The sequence below is a fragment of the Bemisia tabaci genome, chromosome 4 (genome assembly GCF_918797505.1).
Source record: "Bemisia tabaci chromosome 4, PGI_BMITA_v3".
Lineage (NCBI taxonomy): Eukaryota > Metazoa > Arthropoda > Insecta > Hemiptera > Aleyrodidae > Bemisia > Bemisia tabaci.
In genome coordinates this window covers 20,584,076-20,601,035 of record NC_092796.1, presented here as the reverse complement: position 1 = coordinate 20,601,035, position 16,960 = coordinate 20,584,076, and positions in this window count along the sequence as shown.

Genomic DNA, 16,960 nt, shown 5'->3' with positions numbered 1-16,960 from the left:
AGTTTCCAAATAGAGTGGCAGCCCTGTCAATGTATTTTCTCCCTATCTTTGCGAGGAGAGTTTGTCTTGATGTAGAGGTGATCTCTCAGGATAGCGTGGGATATCCCCTGCATTTTGGCCTCAATTTGAGAGTTTTTTTTGAGCTGTGGAGTTGATTTCAGAGAAAACCGGTGGCACCATCGTGTTTCTTGCGAACTTTTACATAAGAATCAACAGTCAAATCGCAAATCCCTCACACGTGCAACATCTCCATTGGCAATGGCGGATCGAGCAATTTGGCAACACCGAATTTCCTCCATTTAAACCTATGGAAATGTATCGCTTCTTGTAGGGGCCAGGTGCTTCGACAAAAATCGATTATTTAAAATAGGTTTGGATGGAGGAAATCCGGTGACGCCAAATTGCTGGATCCGCCTCTGCCAATTGGTCGGTGAAACGGAGAGTGGACTCTCAAAGCGGCCGTCTAGCGCCTTTTCCGCGCCACTGAAGACCGGAGTGGGGGGGGGGGGGGTTGGTAGGTGGGGCGGGCGAGGGACGTGGAAAACCAAGCAATTGTTTATCGCACTTAAACGTTTCGACCCGTCTGTAATCAAAGTTGTCGCAACTCTGCTATTATCCGCGAAAACTGTTTAATCGGAAGGCAACCGTTGCATGCTGCACCGAGCATCAACGGCTGGTTGCCACGTCACACTGGAAAAAAAGACACATTGGATCTAGAGTCCAGACTCTTAAAAACATCGACAAGAAAAAGTACTCTTGATTCAATCGGATTTTTGCTCAAATCAAGAACCAAGCCTCTTGATTTAAGCGGATTTCCATTTGAATCAAGAGTATTATTTCTTGCCAATGTTTTTAAGAGTCTGGACTCTAGATCCAAGCTCCTTTTTTTACCAGTGCAGGGAGAGTGAAATTGTTTCCTTATTTGTCCATTCTATAAGCTGAAAATGACAATTGAAAATAAGGCTCTGCAGTCGTTACTCAGTAGTTGTAACCAATTTTGTATCTACTCTATTGGAATAGCTCAAGCAGAACTTGTGGCTGTGGCATCAGAACTTTATGGATTGCTGATATTGGTTTCGACAAGTCCCTCAAATTTCAGAGTCAGTCCGAAAAACACACCAAGTACACATCAATTTCAACTTCGTTTTTCGGCGTGCAAAGTGAGGAATGTCTATATCACGACGCAGCATCGTAGGAACCGCATTTATGTTCATCGTATATAACTCGAGGTTTTGAACATTATAGATCTGTCACTTAAATATCTGACTAATATTAGCGACTAAATCTCCTAGCAATATTCCCGTGTTCAAATATCGAATATCAGACTGAAATGTGTGTGACTTGTCTCTGTGTCTTGATGACTGCCACTCTGCGGCCACCTTATGGGTAATTTAGCAGAATAGAAGGACTTGGCCTCGATATTTCGATTAACATTACTATTTAACCGAATATTCTCGGAATTCTGCTGTTAAAAACACCGCCAGAGAAGGTGCTCTGCGCCCTCACGAAAATTCGCCGAAGCAGTACGGAGACCGATGTCACTCTTCCTACAGTCATACAAATTGGAATACGTTCTGCAATAAAAAACTACTATATCAGGCTCATCCATAGAAGCACCTATCTAAATAGGGAAACTTATGGCACCTGTGCTGTTTCTAGCATGAGCCAGAGTACTTGTAGTTCCTTATTTCAAAATGCAGACCAATTCAACGAATAAACGTTCGTCATCGAAAAATTCCTCGTGCTCTCATAAATTGCCTGTGAAAAATTCACCTTCAGTTTTTTCTACAAGTAGGATGTTCTGAAATATTCAACCAACGACCCTTTATTTTAATCCAGACCTGCACGTCCCTCCATAGAGGAAGACCGTAAGATCTTTCCGTAGAATTTTTAGTGCAATCTTGCAACCGGTTTACGCTAGAGGCTGGACCCGGGATGGATAGCCGCAGTTATCGAATTGCTACCGTTATTACCACCGAAGCCAACCTTGTTATTAAACCCATCTTAAACGCTCCTTCGAGCTCTGTCGCTTAGTTCTCAAGGCTCTTGGTAGCCATTACCCTCGGAGGATAGGTTCAACCTATTGTGTACGGTCGAGGTTGCAATTTTAGCGAATAATCGTTGGAAATACCATGAGAATATGCTTATTTGCGGTTTACGCTAGAACTCGATACCCACTGTCGCCAGGTCTGCAAAGGTCAGTGGTACCTTAAAAAGACTTTAATGAAAATCGGCTCTAAAATCAGTGGTCAAATTTTACACAATATAGTAGCTGGTTAAGAATGACACTTTGGTATTTTCTTGAAAGAGGATAGTGTACAGTTGAGGGTATTTATGCTAAAAAGAAGTAGTGGTGGTGGAAAGGTGGAGTGTGGCTGTGCAAGGTGCAAAAGAGACAATGCAGTCAGTGAGTACAGTTCCTTTTCAGAAAGTGGAAAAGCGGAGTTTTACATTAAATCAGAAAGATCTAACTGCTAACTCGTGAGGCGAGGGGATTGAACCAAGGGTCTTGTGGACAGGGGTCACTAGTTAAAGAGTCGCATCATTGATAAATCTTGATTGTTTGTTGTTGCTGGTCTCTGTCGTAGCTGTTGACGTCACTGGCTCTCAGCTCTCTTTTTCTTCTTCGGTTTGGCCTCATATGATTGTTCAGGTGTTTCAATGGATACGGTTTTCTTTTGGTTGGGGTAGATTCATCGAAAGCAGGAATGTTCCTCCATTCAATTTGAGCTGTCTCTCTGAAACAAAAACAAAAAAATGGTGAGCTTCCTGTGTCAATGAATAAAGTTTCTGCTCGTATATTGACAATGGTTGACCTACAGGGCTCGTTGGCCTAACCGCAAATCTGTTCTTGTGGACAGTTTATTTACGTACTTGACCCAGGTCGGCCTCGTTAATTTACTTCCGGGAATACACACTTTCAATCCCAGATAAGTAATTGAGTAATGCAAAAGTTGAGTTTGGAGGTGAGTCTGTAAGAGTTTTTTATAGATACAACTGCCAACAGCCAAAAGTGAGAACTTGACATGCAAGGAGGCAGGGCCGGACTGGCGGGCGGGAACACCGGGAAAAATCCCGATGGGCCGGTCGGTGAACTGTGTTGTTTTATTTTTCTTTCTTTATTTATTTCTATAATCCAGAAGTATTGGAAAAATGGGATAAAATCGTAAAGAACTGCGGGGCGATTATTGAAATGATATCGACTGTATGTCAGCGCTTTGTCGTGTCGCTTAGTCGATGGCGCGACACGACAAAGCGCTGACATACAGTCGATATCATTTCAATAATCGCCCCGCTGGCCACTCTCTCATAAAATAGGGTGAGGCTCCTCGGGCCTCCACTATGGTCCACGGGGCCGCTTTATGCTCCACGGTCGCAGCCAACTTTAAAACTATTTTGTTACTCTAATCGCGTATGTTTGTGCTGAAAAATGGCTTCAAAATGCCTCTTCGGGGTTCTAATTTTTCAAAATTTTCAGGGGGAGGGCCCCCGGACCCCCCTTTTGGGTTTTGGGCCGGTTTGACTGTACATTTCCCGGTAACTTTTTTCGTCTCAGTCCGCCCCTGCAAGGAGGCTATTTTCAATCCGAAGTTCGAGAACCTCCCGGATTCGCAGCAGTTCTTTCGTGGAGGGGGGGAGGGGGGGCATAGCTCTGTATTGTCCGGGAGCACTCATGAGATGCAACAGGCACATCTTTACACGGCGAACTAACAAAAGGACGCGAGATGGGTTCGTATCTGGTCGTGGATTGGTGGACGCGGACGGCCGTCAGGTGGCTATGTACGTGACCCGCCGTCTCGTACCTTCTCCTAATTTCCTCTTCTCGGAAGGAGAGGTGGATCGCCACCACGATGCGTCTCGCTCCGTGTCGTCACCATCTTCTTGCCAACGCCATCCGTCGCGTCCTGTCACTCGTCGGGGAACGGAAGGAACATCAACGCTCTAACTATGCACTGGGGAAAAAAAACAAGCGGGAAAGTTCTAATACTGTCGTATTAGAAAAGCGCTCAGGTGTTAGTAAATGTATTTAATGAAGAAAGGACGTATAAACTCCGTCGACTTGGCCGGAAACTGGAAATAAAACATCAGCTGATAGCAAACAAAGGTTACCAAGGAAACCGTAAACGCGTATTTTTGTTTCCCGATAATGAGCTCACCGTTGAGCTCATCAGGCGCGTTTTTTTTAGGCTTCATTTGAGTTCAACGATCAATTTCGATAAGAATTACTCTACCGCTAAGGAAATTTCTTATAGACAAACAATCGAAACTACCTGCGCATTACGTTAAAAGCATAAAATACGGTTTTCACAGCTTTATTTATTTTAAAAATGGATCCCCTCAAAAAACCTACACATCGATGAGCTGGTGCGCCATTTAAACGAATTAGCACTAGTATACTAGTACTCAGAGGCAAGTCGAAATCAAAAAGCGCTGCCTATCGGCTGAGCGCTTAAAAAACACATTGGATGTAGAGTCCAGACTTTTAAAAACATCGACAAGGAATAGGACTCTTGATTCTATCAGAATCTAGCTTAAATCAAGAACCAAGCCTCCTAATTTAACCGGATTTTGTTTTGATTCAAGCAAATATCCGATTGAATCTAGAGTATTTTTTCTTGTCAATGTTTTCAAGGGTCTGGACTCTAGATCCAATGTGTTTTTTCCCAGTGTGTAATGATAATGTCTTGGACGAATTTGAATTCGAATTCGATCTTATGCCTTTTTTCCTTTTTTTCTGAAGGGGTACCTAATTTTCGAATTTTTTCAGGTGCAGGATTTTAACTGTGGGGCCTTAACTCTCCAGAAAGAGAACGATTCATGGGGTGAGTTGGCAGGGTGACCCGTACTAGCTCAATCCACGAAGAAAGATAACTAAACGAACACAACATACATATGTCTATTTAGTTCAATCGTTATATTAATGGGAGATTGTGCATAATTAACCGATGTCTAAGCAGCAAAGCAGCCGAAACAGCAAATGGCAAAGCAGCTTGATTCAGTCGAGGGGACTAGAATAGGGCTGTACATTTCAAAGCATTCAAAAACTTTTCTCGGTCTATCAAAACTTCACACCGGACTCGTTTTGTGTTCAAGATTGAAACATGTATAAAACGGATCGGAATATTTACATTCGAATATCATGAGATTCACTAGAAATAAAAAACACATTGGATCTGGAGTCCAGACTCTTGAAAACATTGACAAGAAAAAATACTCTTGATTCAATCGGATTTAAGCTTAAATCAAAAGGAAATCCGCTCAAATTAAGAGGCTTGGTTCTTGTTTTAAGCTTAAATCTGATTGAATCAAGAGTACTTTTTCTTGTCGATGTTTTTAAGAGTCTGGACTCTAGATCCAATGTGTTTTTTTTTCCAGTGAATTCATTTTGAGTCTCGCACGCTTCGTCGCTCTTCCAACGTAAGGGCGTATCTCTGTTTCTAGATGAGCCCCAGAAAGCATGGAGTCATACTGAGAAGAGGCATCACGTGGATATAGAGATACGCCTTTACATAAGAGGAGCGACGTCCTTTCCCTGCATATTTCGGTTGCATTTTTTTTTTTTTTTTTTTTTTTTTTTTTTTTTTTTTTTTTTTTTTTTTTTTTTTTTTTTTATGTTCAGTTCTCTTTTATGTAAAGAATGAGACATCAACCAAAATTTTTACGCGTAGTTCACAAAGCCTTTTTAAGTTTACTTGTTTTATTTTCTGCAGAACTCTTTCTTAACATGTGTTTGAGGGTCTTTTTGGCCTTGTTTTCTCCGCAACCACCGTGTTACGAATTCATCCGAATACCTTTATAAATGGATCACGGTTAAAATAAATCTAGAAGAGCACGATACCGTAATATAGGCAGCATTAGCCAATTGCACCAGGAAGAAATGGTGAGCAAGTTGGATAAGAGATGAAACAGCGAGAAAAGTGCCAAACATATTTTACGGATGGTTCCGAAGGGTGGAACCCTTATCTTCAGCTCAAAGAAACTTCCGGAGGAACCTGTCTCCTTCCTGGCACACTCTTTGACGAACATTGGGTCCACATCCATTCAAAAAATTCGTTGGCCTAGTGAATGGAGTGTCTGAATACCCTGATGCCAAGATTCGATTCACATTTATTTTTTTAAGGATGTACTCAATGAGACACCTAAACTTCTTGTGTGGACTGTGGAAGTATGTCGAATTTGGTACAACTGCTTGTTGTAATTCGATCAGAATTGAATCTTCCGCGTCAATCGTACGTTATTAAAAACCTCAATATATTTTTTTTCTGTGAATTTTGTACGTGGCTACAAAATTGATCTAAAATATTTATACGATAAACTATATTTGCACTTAGAGCATAATTATAACCAATGCAATAAAAAATATTTTATTTTATATTAATACACCCTTAACTGTACAATCTACAACTTAATGATTTGAAAGCACGGTCAAAGCGATTTAAAACAATGGAAGGACTGTAGTATTACTACTTACTCGTATCCTTTATGACGATGCCCCATTTTGGTTCATTGAAAACTGTGTTGAAGGTGAGCATTCCTTTTTCCATTGCCGATCGCGTCTTTTTTTCTAAATTTGGCGGAAGCTGATAAGAGAATCCACTTTTCTCCTTTTTCATTTAGATTAGTCTGTAACACGTTAGGTGTACTGGCGAGTTAGTGAACGTCAGGGTGAACTTATCTGGCCGGAATTCCACTCTGTTTCCCCTCGTCACATAGTAAAGGTCATAGTTGTGCCCTTTTGTGACTATGTAATTGTTCAGTTTTCTGAAGGTCTGTAACAAAGAAAGAAATTAGTTGATAACCATGTCCGTACCAGGGAGGCTCCATTTTAAATCCCTACGGGATTTACCCCTAACAAGAATGGACAAACGTCATCGAATTGCAACTTTCATTTAATTATGTTCCCATGTATAAAAAACTGTAGCACTTCGTCTAATTTTTATTTTTGCACTCGCACCTCTTCCCTATGGAAATAGGGAAACGCCGACGTGAATTCCAAAAACTAACAATAATGCGTGTCATATTATTTGCTTTAAATGTATTTTCGAATCTATTTCAAGAACTGTAAGCATTTCGTAATATTTCTTCATTTCGACGATGTTTCTTAATTTCTACCGTAAAATAATATAAGACCGGTTTGTGGGTCCAAATCTAAGTAAACCGTTAATACGATAACTTGTTAGAGTTTTTTATCCACTAATGATTATATAGAACGGACTACTTACGTTTTCGATGAGGCTGAAGGAAATGTTTTTTGCATCTTTTTTTTCAGATATTATCGAGTAAAAATTCACCCCATCACTCAGAACTGTCCCGACTGACGATTTTTGAAGGAATTTCACAAGGGTATCATAATGTGATCGGGCATAAAAACCTCGAGGGGTAACGCACTGCTCATTGACTTGTTGTTCGATTTATTTACGAAGTGGACTCCTCTTGAATTTTCGACGGTGTGTATATGATAATTCCGCTCATTAACGGCCGGCTGGTCGACGATCGTGATGGGTGCTTGTCTAGTATCCCCTAGGGATGTAACCTTGTTCTGAAACAAACATTAAAAACCATTCCTAGTATTAATTCAAAAAGTCCCTCCTATTCTCTTTTCAATCCCTAATGAATAAGAACAGTATGACTAAAGTTTGCAGTAATTTGTAAAATACACGTCAATATACTGAAATGTCCAGCATAACCAATGCAATTCCTGTTTGGGTTAATCGCCAGCAACCTTTAAAAGTTCTAAACCTCAAGTTCACTTACCAAGCTACATTTCGTGTATAAATTGTGAACGGTCTGGCGCTTGTACCTATAGCTTAATTTCTCTTTTCAATGGGAAATATGGCATCATAATTCTACTCGCGATATGGAAGTACCACGCTGTAATGCAAGCAGGGGAGAAACTTTCAACGTGCCGCTAAACGTTAGAGGGTAGCTAACAGGGTTGCCGGGTGGTCCAGAGGAACTCCGGCAGCTAAGGATCGCGAAGCGTGTCCGAGTGTTGTTTTTTTTTCGTCAACCCTCCAACATCTTTCTACGGTTCTGATTATTAGGTAACTGGCTATTATGTCTCCATTCTCAACACGTGTGCCGCTGCAATCCTATTCTCTCACCTCCTTCTAACGAACCTCAACTCTCAGCAACCGCATCACCTCAGGCGGTGTTTTGGAGGCCCAGAAGGTAGCAGAATAAATACTTTCAGTAAAATTGGAATTCCAGTTCCTCCATCGATCTTGAGAGAATCTTCGTGCGGAAAGTCTCCAAAAATCTTACAATTATAAAGCCAAACGTTGGTACTATCGACGAATTTGGTTCCCGCAGAGTCTCTGGTGACTACTTAGCGACGGTGCGTTGCCTGATAATGTTCTTATGCAAACGCACTCTTTCCTCTGTGAGCGCGTAGTCACTATCACAGACGCATATGAAACACACACAAACAATTTTGCTCATACACACTGGGTGGGGGGGGGGGGGGGGGGGGACATTGTATCTAGAGTCCAGACTCTTAAAAACATCGACAAGGTATGATGCGTTCGACCGAATAGCCGTGTTTGCTTCCATAGGGATCTGCAAAATCACCTAAGTGCAGATCTTACGCACTTTGCGTGTTTTAAACTCGCAAGGAAAGATCTGGAATAACATGATGCTATTGACCGAATAGCTGTATTTGCACCCTTAAGAATCTGGAAAAGCGGGCAAATCCACATCTTCCGCGCCTTGTGAGTTTTAAACTCACAAGTGAAAGATCTCGATTGGCATGATTTGTTCGAACGAATAGCCGTGTTTTGTACCCCCAGGGATTTCCAAAAGCTCGTAAGCGCACATCTTTTGCGTTGCGCTAAGTAAGGGATATCAAGAATCTTACAGGGTGTAACGGGGTTCGGCAGGACTTTGTTACGACTGTTTTTAACTCAACGATTTTGGCACCAAAGCACCCACGTAAAAAATGGAATATTTTTCGCCGAATCTCGCCCATCTCATTAGAATTGAAATATGATGCATATTGACTTAAAGCTCATTAATGCACTATTTGATTCGTACCTTCCGCTGTGCATCTGTATGAGATTTTCCTTGTCAAACCAACATTCATTTCGGAGATAGACATTAATCCCTGGGATATTTACGTATGTACGAAGACGAATAAGATCTCTGCCTCGCTCGCGTGAACCGAGCCCATACAATCTGCGAGGTAGGTTTTGCTAGGAAGCCTCGGGTTGATTTGACCCGACTGCAGCATTTAACGGTTAATGAAAATATCATTAAAATGACTGCATCTTCCTCGAAAATAGTCAGGATTCAACATTGGGGATCCAAAAGAGGCCAGTTAGTCTGTGAATTTCGATACATTTTGGTTATGCACTTTCGTAACATAAGGCTCTAACTGTTCGGTCTCGTTTGAAAACATTTTCATTACCAACAAAATTATTGCTGAATCGGACTTCCTGCCATACATCTCTGATGCGTTTAATTGATGTATTCCTATCTCCTTTTTTACATGCCTTATTGAACATCTTGTCCTTTACCAGACTCAACACTCTTTTTCCCTCTCTCTCTCCTTCAAAATTTCACCTTGTACTCACTAAATTGCATGTTTCATTTTCCGAACGAGGAGGCTAAAAAAATCATTCCAGCTGACATGGTTCATCATTTTTATACTTTTAGTCTTGAAAATCAAAATTTTAGGTCGCCAGCCTGCCTCAATCTCTCCATGAATAACGGTGTTTGGATGCGTTTAGCAGCTGTTATGTGCTTCTTTTTTTCATTTCACAAGTCTATCTGTTACTTTAACACGTTCAACTTTGAATTTTTTTTCTCTGTGCTATCAATCAACTTCGATCCTGGAAAAAACGCTTAAAATTGTGATGACTTGCCAAACTTTTCTGAACCCTTCTTCTCGTATGGGGTACATCCCCGGAGAAATATCATACTACACCCCCGTAACCAGGCAAGGAAGGGTCTACGCTCTTAAATGTGAGCCATTCCGTCCATGCGAGGAACGTGTAATTTTACGAGGAAATTGGTGTCCGTTAGAGATGAATAAGGTCATTTTTGGATCTAGTAACTATAAATACAAGAGGATACATGTATGTATATACAAGCGAGCGCACGGCAAAAAAAAGGGTTAAGTAGTGACGGAGTTCCGGACTGTCTTGTTGTTCGGATTTGTCAAGGTTCATTAAATTATTTGATAACTGTATCAAACATCAATCGAACGGAATAAAATATCTGACGCGCAATTCTTAGAGGGGGGGGGGGGTGGGGTGAGGAGGCGGTGGCTAAAAATCACAAAACTTCCTCGTAGACCACGTTTACCTGAAGAAATGATTTTTAAGTGTTCTTTTCTTTTTCCTCGATGCTGCGTCACCAGGCTAGGATCTAAATATGTCTACATACGCTATAAATCTCGAAAGCAGGCCTCTAATAGGGAATAGATAAGTCCAAGATTCATCATTTTAGAAACACAATTGAAAACAGCGTGATTTGTGCTACTTTTAAGACAATCAAAATTTAATCCACCTTCTGGAGGCTCCTCTGGCACGATTGGAGGCTGTTCGTCCTGATGAACTGTACCTATTCCCACGTTATAATTATTACCATCAATATCATCATGATTTTCAGCATCAATACACTTATTATCCGCTTTTGGTCTATTGCATTGCATTTTATTTTTTTTGGGTGGAGGGGAGAGGAGGGGGGTGATAGACGCCCCGCAGCCCGTGACAAGATATACAATAATATACCAATTTAAAAAGCGGGTTCCCAGGCTAAAATCCCACGAATAAAACTAAAACGTTTTGGCTGAGAACTCAGCCATCCTCAGTTGGACAAATAAACAGAAAAATGGTAAAATCTAAAATAGTACCTGGCTGTACCTTTCAAAGCGAGAATGTTGTTATGACACAACAACCCTTCAAACGTACAGCCAGGTATTTTTTGGATTTTTACCATTTTCTTTTTATTTGTCCGACCGAGGCTGGCTGAGTTCTCAGTTCAAACGTCTTGGTTTTACTCGTGAAATTTTAGCCTTGCCACCCGTTTTTTAAATTATTATTTTATCGGATATCGAGAATGTATCAAATCAATGGACTACATTTTGCAATTTGGACCTATAAATTCCGGCCCAGTTTTAAAACAACGTATGTGCCATTAGTTTCCTATGCACATAAGTGTTTTTTCAGATGAGCCAGAATTTATAGGTCCAAATTGCGAAATGCAGTCCAAATCCCCAAGCGAGGGCGTATATGGGAACAGAGCTGACGGTGTGGACGGGCCGCGGCGGCGGCGTGTCGGCCGTGCTCTGCGGTTTCCGATGCAAAACGAGCAGCCATAAGTCAAGGCAGAGCGAGGAGGGAAAAAAGGCGCAATTTTTTGTCGGGGGTTATAAAGTAGCCGAGTCGAGAAAAACATTTAATGGTCATAAGTAATGAATCGATAGCAATCATAGTCAAATCGTGGCCAAGAGATCCCGCCGCTCGACGCACAATGGATCGCCGTGGAGATGAAGTATATATCGACCCGTTACAGTTCTCTGCATTTAGCTTCTCAAGTGAATATATAAGTTACGTATCAAAATTTTTGTATTTTCCCTCACCCTTCATATGATTTTGGACAGACATGAATAGCCTGAGATGCTGTGCGTCTTCTTCTTTAATAATAAAAAACTAACTAACTAACTGAGTGTCTTTGCAACGCTCAAGATTCCGATGACGAAAAATGCGAGGAAATGTTTCAAAAATTACATTACAGAGAGTCAAGCGGGCGCTACGTAGTACCACTGCCCTTGAAAGTTCCGGACCCAGTGTTGCCACACTTAAGGGAGTAATTTTGAGAGGGATTCATCTCCAAAAATCCAGTCATCGACATAGATGTTATCTTCGATAGACTCGCAGGCATCAGGGTAGTTTTCTTTTTCATCTGTGCCCAGTTGTTTTATTGTCCGGTTCGCGAGAAAAGGAGACGGACCAGTACCATAGGTAAATGTGTTTCAGGGTTCAGGCTCATCAGGTTCCCAAATGCTCCTCAAAAGTCTGTTTATTTCTGCGTCGCGAGCGGTTGTTAGAAACGTCCTTTTTTCGTTGATTCCCTTGACGAATTCTTCAATTTTCCGGTAATAACCCAGCCATAAATATTCTCAAATAAAAAAAACTAACTAACTAACTCACTAACTAATAATTATTCATCCCAAAGTGGTTTCTCTTTTGTATTAAGTGAAAATTTTATTCGATAGTTACAGCTTAGAATGAAGTCAACAGCAACCCACCCGAAAGAAGAAGCATAATTCCCTATTTACAATTATCTATAATTGGTGGAACAGCAACGCCACTATCACATATTACTCTAATAGTTAGTTCATCATTATCCTTCTTATATATATTTTAATGTATCTTCCTTAATTCTTATATCTAAGGGTTTTCATTTTTCCCTAAGCTAGAGTATCTCTTAATTTAGTTTATTTACAGGTGTTTCCCCGAACTGTCCCTAGGACACTACATCAGGTTTTTTTCCTAAAGTGGACCATGAATTGCCCGTCTTTTTTCGCTCGGCAATGAAGTAACCGATGCTTAGAAGCGTTTCGTACTTCTCTTGACATTTCAGGTGCTATTTTTGCACACTCGTCCACAATGAGCTGGATATTCAATTCTTGAATGTTTTGAACTGCCGTCTTAACTTCCGATTTTAAATGCGCCCCTATAGAAAGAAGTTCATGGGTGTGAGGTCAGGTGACCTTGGAGGTCACTCAACAGTACCGCGCCGTCCAATCCAGCGCCCCGGAAATTCAGTGTTTAGTTTTTTTCGAACTTGTTAAGAAAAATGAGCGGGGGCCCCGTTTTGTTGAAACCAGGGATCAAAGTCTTCTTCAGAATCTTCGATTACTAATTTCTGCGATTCTGGGGACGATTGATTCTTCTTACAGTATCTTTCTTTTAAGATACGAATCATCAAGTAATCTTGAAAGTAAATGACGGACAATAAGATAAACAAAGTTAGTAAAACAAATAAAGTAAATAAGTAGTTACCTTTTTTTCCATTTGGCTACTCCATCGTTTACATACCCAAGCTCTTCCAACTTGATTTATATAAGTTAATTTTTACAATAATGAGAAAAAAATGTAAAAGAGCATGAATCTTCTCGCAATTTATTTCAGCATTGTAAATGCTAAAGACGCATTTAATTTTTCCCGTGGGACTAGTTGACTTGCTTATCAATCATTGCTTTTTCCTGGAGGATAGGAGAGCTTCTTCTTCTTTACGTCGAGCCAGCCGAGATGAGGTAGTGCGCAGCCGATCAAGAACCCCAATCTTTTGGGTTGCAGATTGCGTTAACGGGGAATCCTGGAAAAGAAATATACCACTGGTGCTATAACTAAACACATACAGGAGGAAATCGGGCAGTCTTAATAAAAAAATTTAGGCACTGAAATATCTTTTTTACTGTATAAGTATGTTAGAAGGTAGGTACCTCGTTCTCAGAAGAAGCTGCGACACAAGTGGGTTGGGTTTAACGCGCCGGGTTTGAACTTTCATCCTCGGCCTCACTCTCGCTCTGTAATTAAGGGTAAATAAAAACACAATGACAGTTAGAGAAATAATTGCATCAAAAGGACAATTTTTCCGTCAGGACATAACAATACAATGAAATAAAAAATACAAGTAGGGTGGGGAATAGGAAAAACCCATTTTGACCAACATGAATTAGGAGAGACAGAATCGAAGAGAAAACCCAGAAACATATAAACCGTTTATGGGTAGAAGAAAATTTACCGTATATATGACAGGTTACCGCTTCGTCCAAAAGCTCATTAATGAGGCGGTGGCAGACCTCCAGATCGTCAGCAGAGCCCTGGTAGAATTAAAAAGAATTTATATTTGTTTTTTTTCATTCGCTAAAGCACAACCAGTATTTTAATGTTGCCTTTGTGGGAAGCTAAAAACATACCTATAACTAACTATATAAAATTCCTTTGAAGAGGATGTATAAAAAAATAATACTTATACTTTATCAGTAGCATAAAACTTACCACTTTAGCGTTTTTTTCTCGCGGATACAACAACCAACCCTTACTGATTGGCCAGTTGTCAGGATGGTATTTGACACGGAGTTTGTTGTCACCAACATGTTTGGTTAAGAGCACCATCTCCGGAAACCCGTCTTTTGTTTTCCTATAAAAATCCTCTAGCATGCTGGATTCTAATGCTGACTCCATTGCATAAAGGTTCCACTCTGCGGTGCACATACCACTGTCACCTTCTGAAATAGCGGTGGTCGGGTTGGGCGCATTTCCTGTAATGTGTGAAAGCAAGGGTAAGTATGAACAAATTTATATGTGGAGGGACCCCAACTCCAGGTTCTTCATTTACATGCAGTTAATCAGAAAACACCCCCGCCGCATGCAAGTGCCCCTCCGAACCACCTACTCTAAAAATCAATCCCCCTATGGGATGAAAGTTGTTCCCTGTAAATAAACAAGCGTACTCCTTGTTTATGAACAAGTTCGATTATAGACTACCCAAGTATGCCTAGTTAGGAAGTAAAGTGAGCGAAGAATGTGCCGCTTAGGGGAAAAGCGACATCAGAGAAAACACCCAATGGGTGATATTCTACATTTCTTAATGGTCTATATTAATTACCTTCATCAGAGTTCACATTTGCGTGCTGCTCATCGCTGTGCTGCGGGTTAGGCAAAGGTCCCGTTGGTTGTGTGGGTGATGAATTACCTTCATCATGCGGGTTAGGCGAAGGTCCCGTTGGTTGTGTGGGTGATGAATTACCTTCATCATGCGGGTTAGGCGAAGGTCCCGTTGGTTCCGTGGGTGGAGTCTTCTCTGTAAAAAAATATGAAAGGTACGTCAGGTATGAGCAAATTCATATTACGAGGTAAACTATGTATATAAGTTTTCTTTTAATGTTCCACTTCATAGACCTATTTAGGAAGTAACATGAACGAAGAAGAAGGTGGGAAGGAATAAAAAGAAAAAAATTATAACCTCTATTCCTTTGGAAGCGCTTTTTTGGCGGCCGGAGGACATTATCTTCTTCATAAGCCTTATTTGGCTCATCCTCTTCTCGTTGCCGTTTACCTTGATCAGAGCTCACATTTGCGTGCTGCTCATTATCATCGCTTTGATGCGGATTAGGCGTAGGTCCCGTTTGTTCCGTGGGTGGAGTTTCTCTGTAAAAAAAGTATGAAAGGTACGTCAGGTATGAGCAAAATCATATTTCGAGGTGTACACTGTATATATAAGGTTTTTTTTTTATTTTCCACTTCATAGACTAGGGTGTAGGCATTTCTGAAATCAAGTACAAGAAAGTTACAAGAAGTACAAGAAGACCCCTCTATTATAGAGTAACTGTGAACGAGGTAGAAGGGGCATCAGTTTTTGGGTAAAATATAAAAGATCCTGCAATATCAGATTGAGGGCTGCGTTCAGACTGATTAGTGGTGGTCTGCAAATGCCCGTCTCCGAATGAATGAATGAATCCCATCTTACCCATCAATGTTCGCTCGTGATTGTACAAATTATTCCTATTTTTTAGATGTAAACTATCAAGTTCTCTTGAAAGTTAATGAAATAAAATATAAAACAAAGTAACAAGCAAACAAGAAAGTAAGTATCGTATATCTCAAATGAATGGACGGTAGAAATTATTACTTCCAACACAGGGGCCTGGAAGGCAACAGACTGTTTTCACGAATACCGAAGTAGCACAGTATGTAACATACAGCTAAAATCATTGATTTCTTTCATTCACACGCCGCAATCAAAGCTGCTCCGAAAATTTTGCGTGTTAATAACTGAACTTTCTTATAGTAAGCATGCATTGAAGTATAACTGAAAGGAAATCTACCTTATAACATAATTGCTGGCTGCTCTTTTGGTGAGGTATGGTCTCAAACTCGATTTGTTGGTTGTGTCTTAAGATCATCCTCTATCAGTCCCAGTACATAGTAAATTCATCTTTAGTCAATCGGAAGAATTCACGGAATTTGCAGCATTTATCTTTTTCCAGATGTTTCTGAACCAGAGAACGGATTAGGAATGCCCCCTCAGTTTTTGCTTCGTAGAATAATGATGCTTCCGACTGCCTCTTCTTTGAGTGGTGCAAAGATGAAGTAGTAACATTTTTTGCTTCTTTAAAATTTCGGTTTTAAGTGGTCACTTATGCTTTCACAACATCGTGCTCGTGGTGCAACCCCGCGTTTTTAGATTTAATCAGGCAGCTCGAGAATCTAAGTCTCCGTATATTGACGAACGATTCTTTCCTCTGTATATTTTTCTGCGCCAATTATTTTTTGAGAAATTACCTCGCTGACTTTGATTGCTGATTTGAGTCATCGTTCTCTTAGAAATTTTAAATCGTGTAACTTTCGAAAAAATTAGGTAAGTGTAATAAAGTAATTTATTTAAATACGTTTGCGTTTGTTAGTGTCATGTTTGGTAACAAATTTACCATTTAATAAAGTAAAGAAACTAAATAGGAAAAAAAATTAAACAGGTAGCTTTTTTCCAGTTCCTTTTACCATCCGTAGCCATTCCTTTCGTTAATCGTTCCATGAAATGTCGAATGTTCTAAAGTATAAGAAAAATAAGAGAAAAAAATGAAGGGAGGTGAAGAACGATGGGTAAAATGGGTCTTCTGCAGAATTTTTCAACAGCGAAAGGAAGCACTGTATTTTAAAGAGCTGTACTTCAAATTCACGATGAGCTTATCCGAGAAATCCAAAATTCACACATAACTTCTAAATCTGTGCCAAAAAGTTGAGCTTCCGGAGGTTCCCTTTTCAAAAGATGTACTATGTGAAAGACGTAGGCCGTTCATAAAGTAGTGAGATAAATGGACGGAGTTAAACAGAAAGGAACCAAGCAACATCTGGATCGAACCGAGGAAAAGAAGATTAAAGTGTTGGCTCCTGCATAAGACGCAATGTAAAAGGTAAACTTCAAGTCCAATTTCTGCAAAATTTGC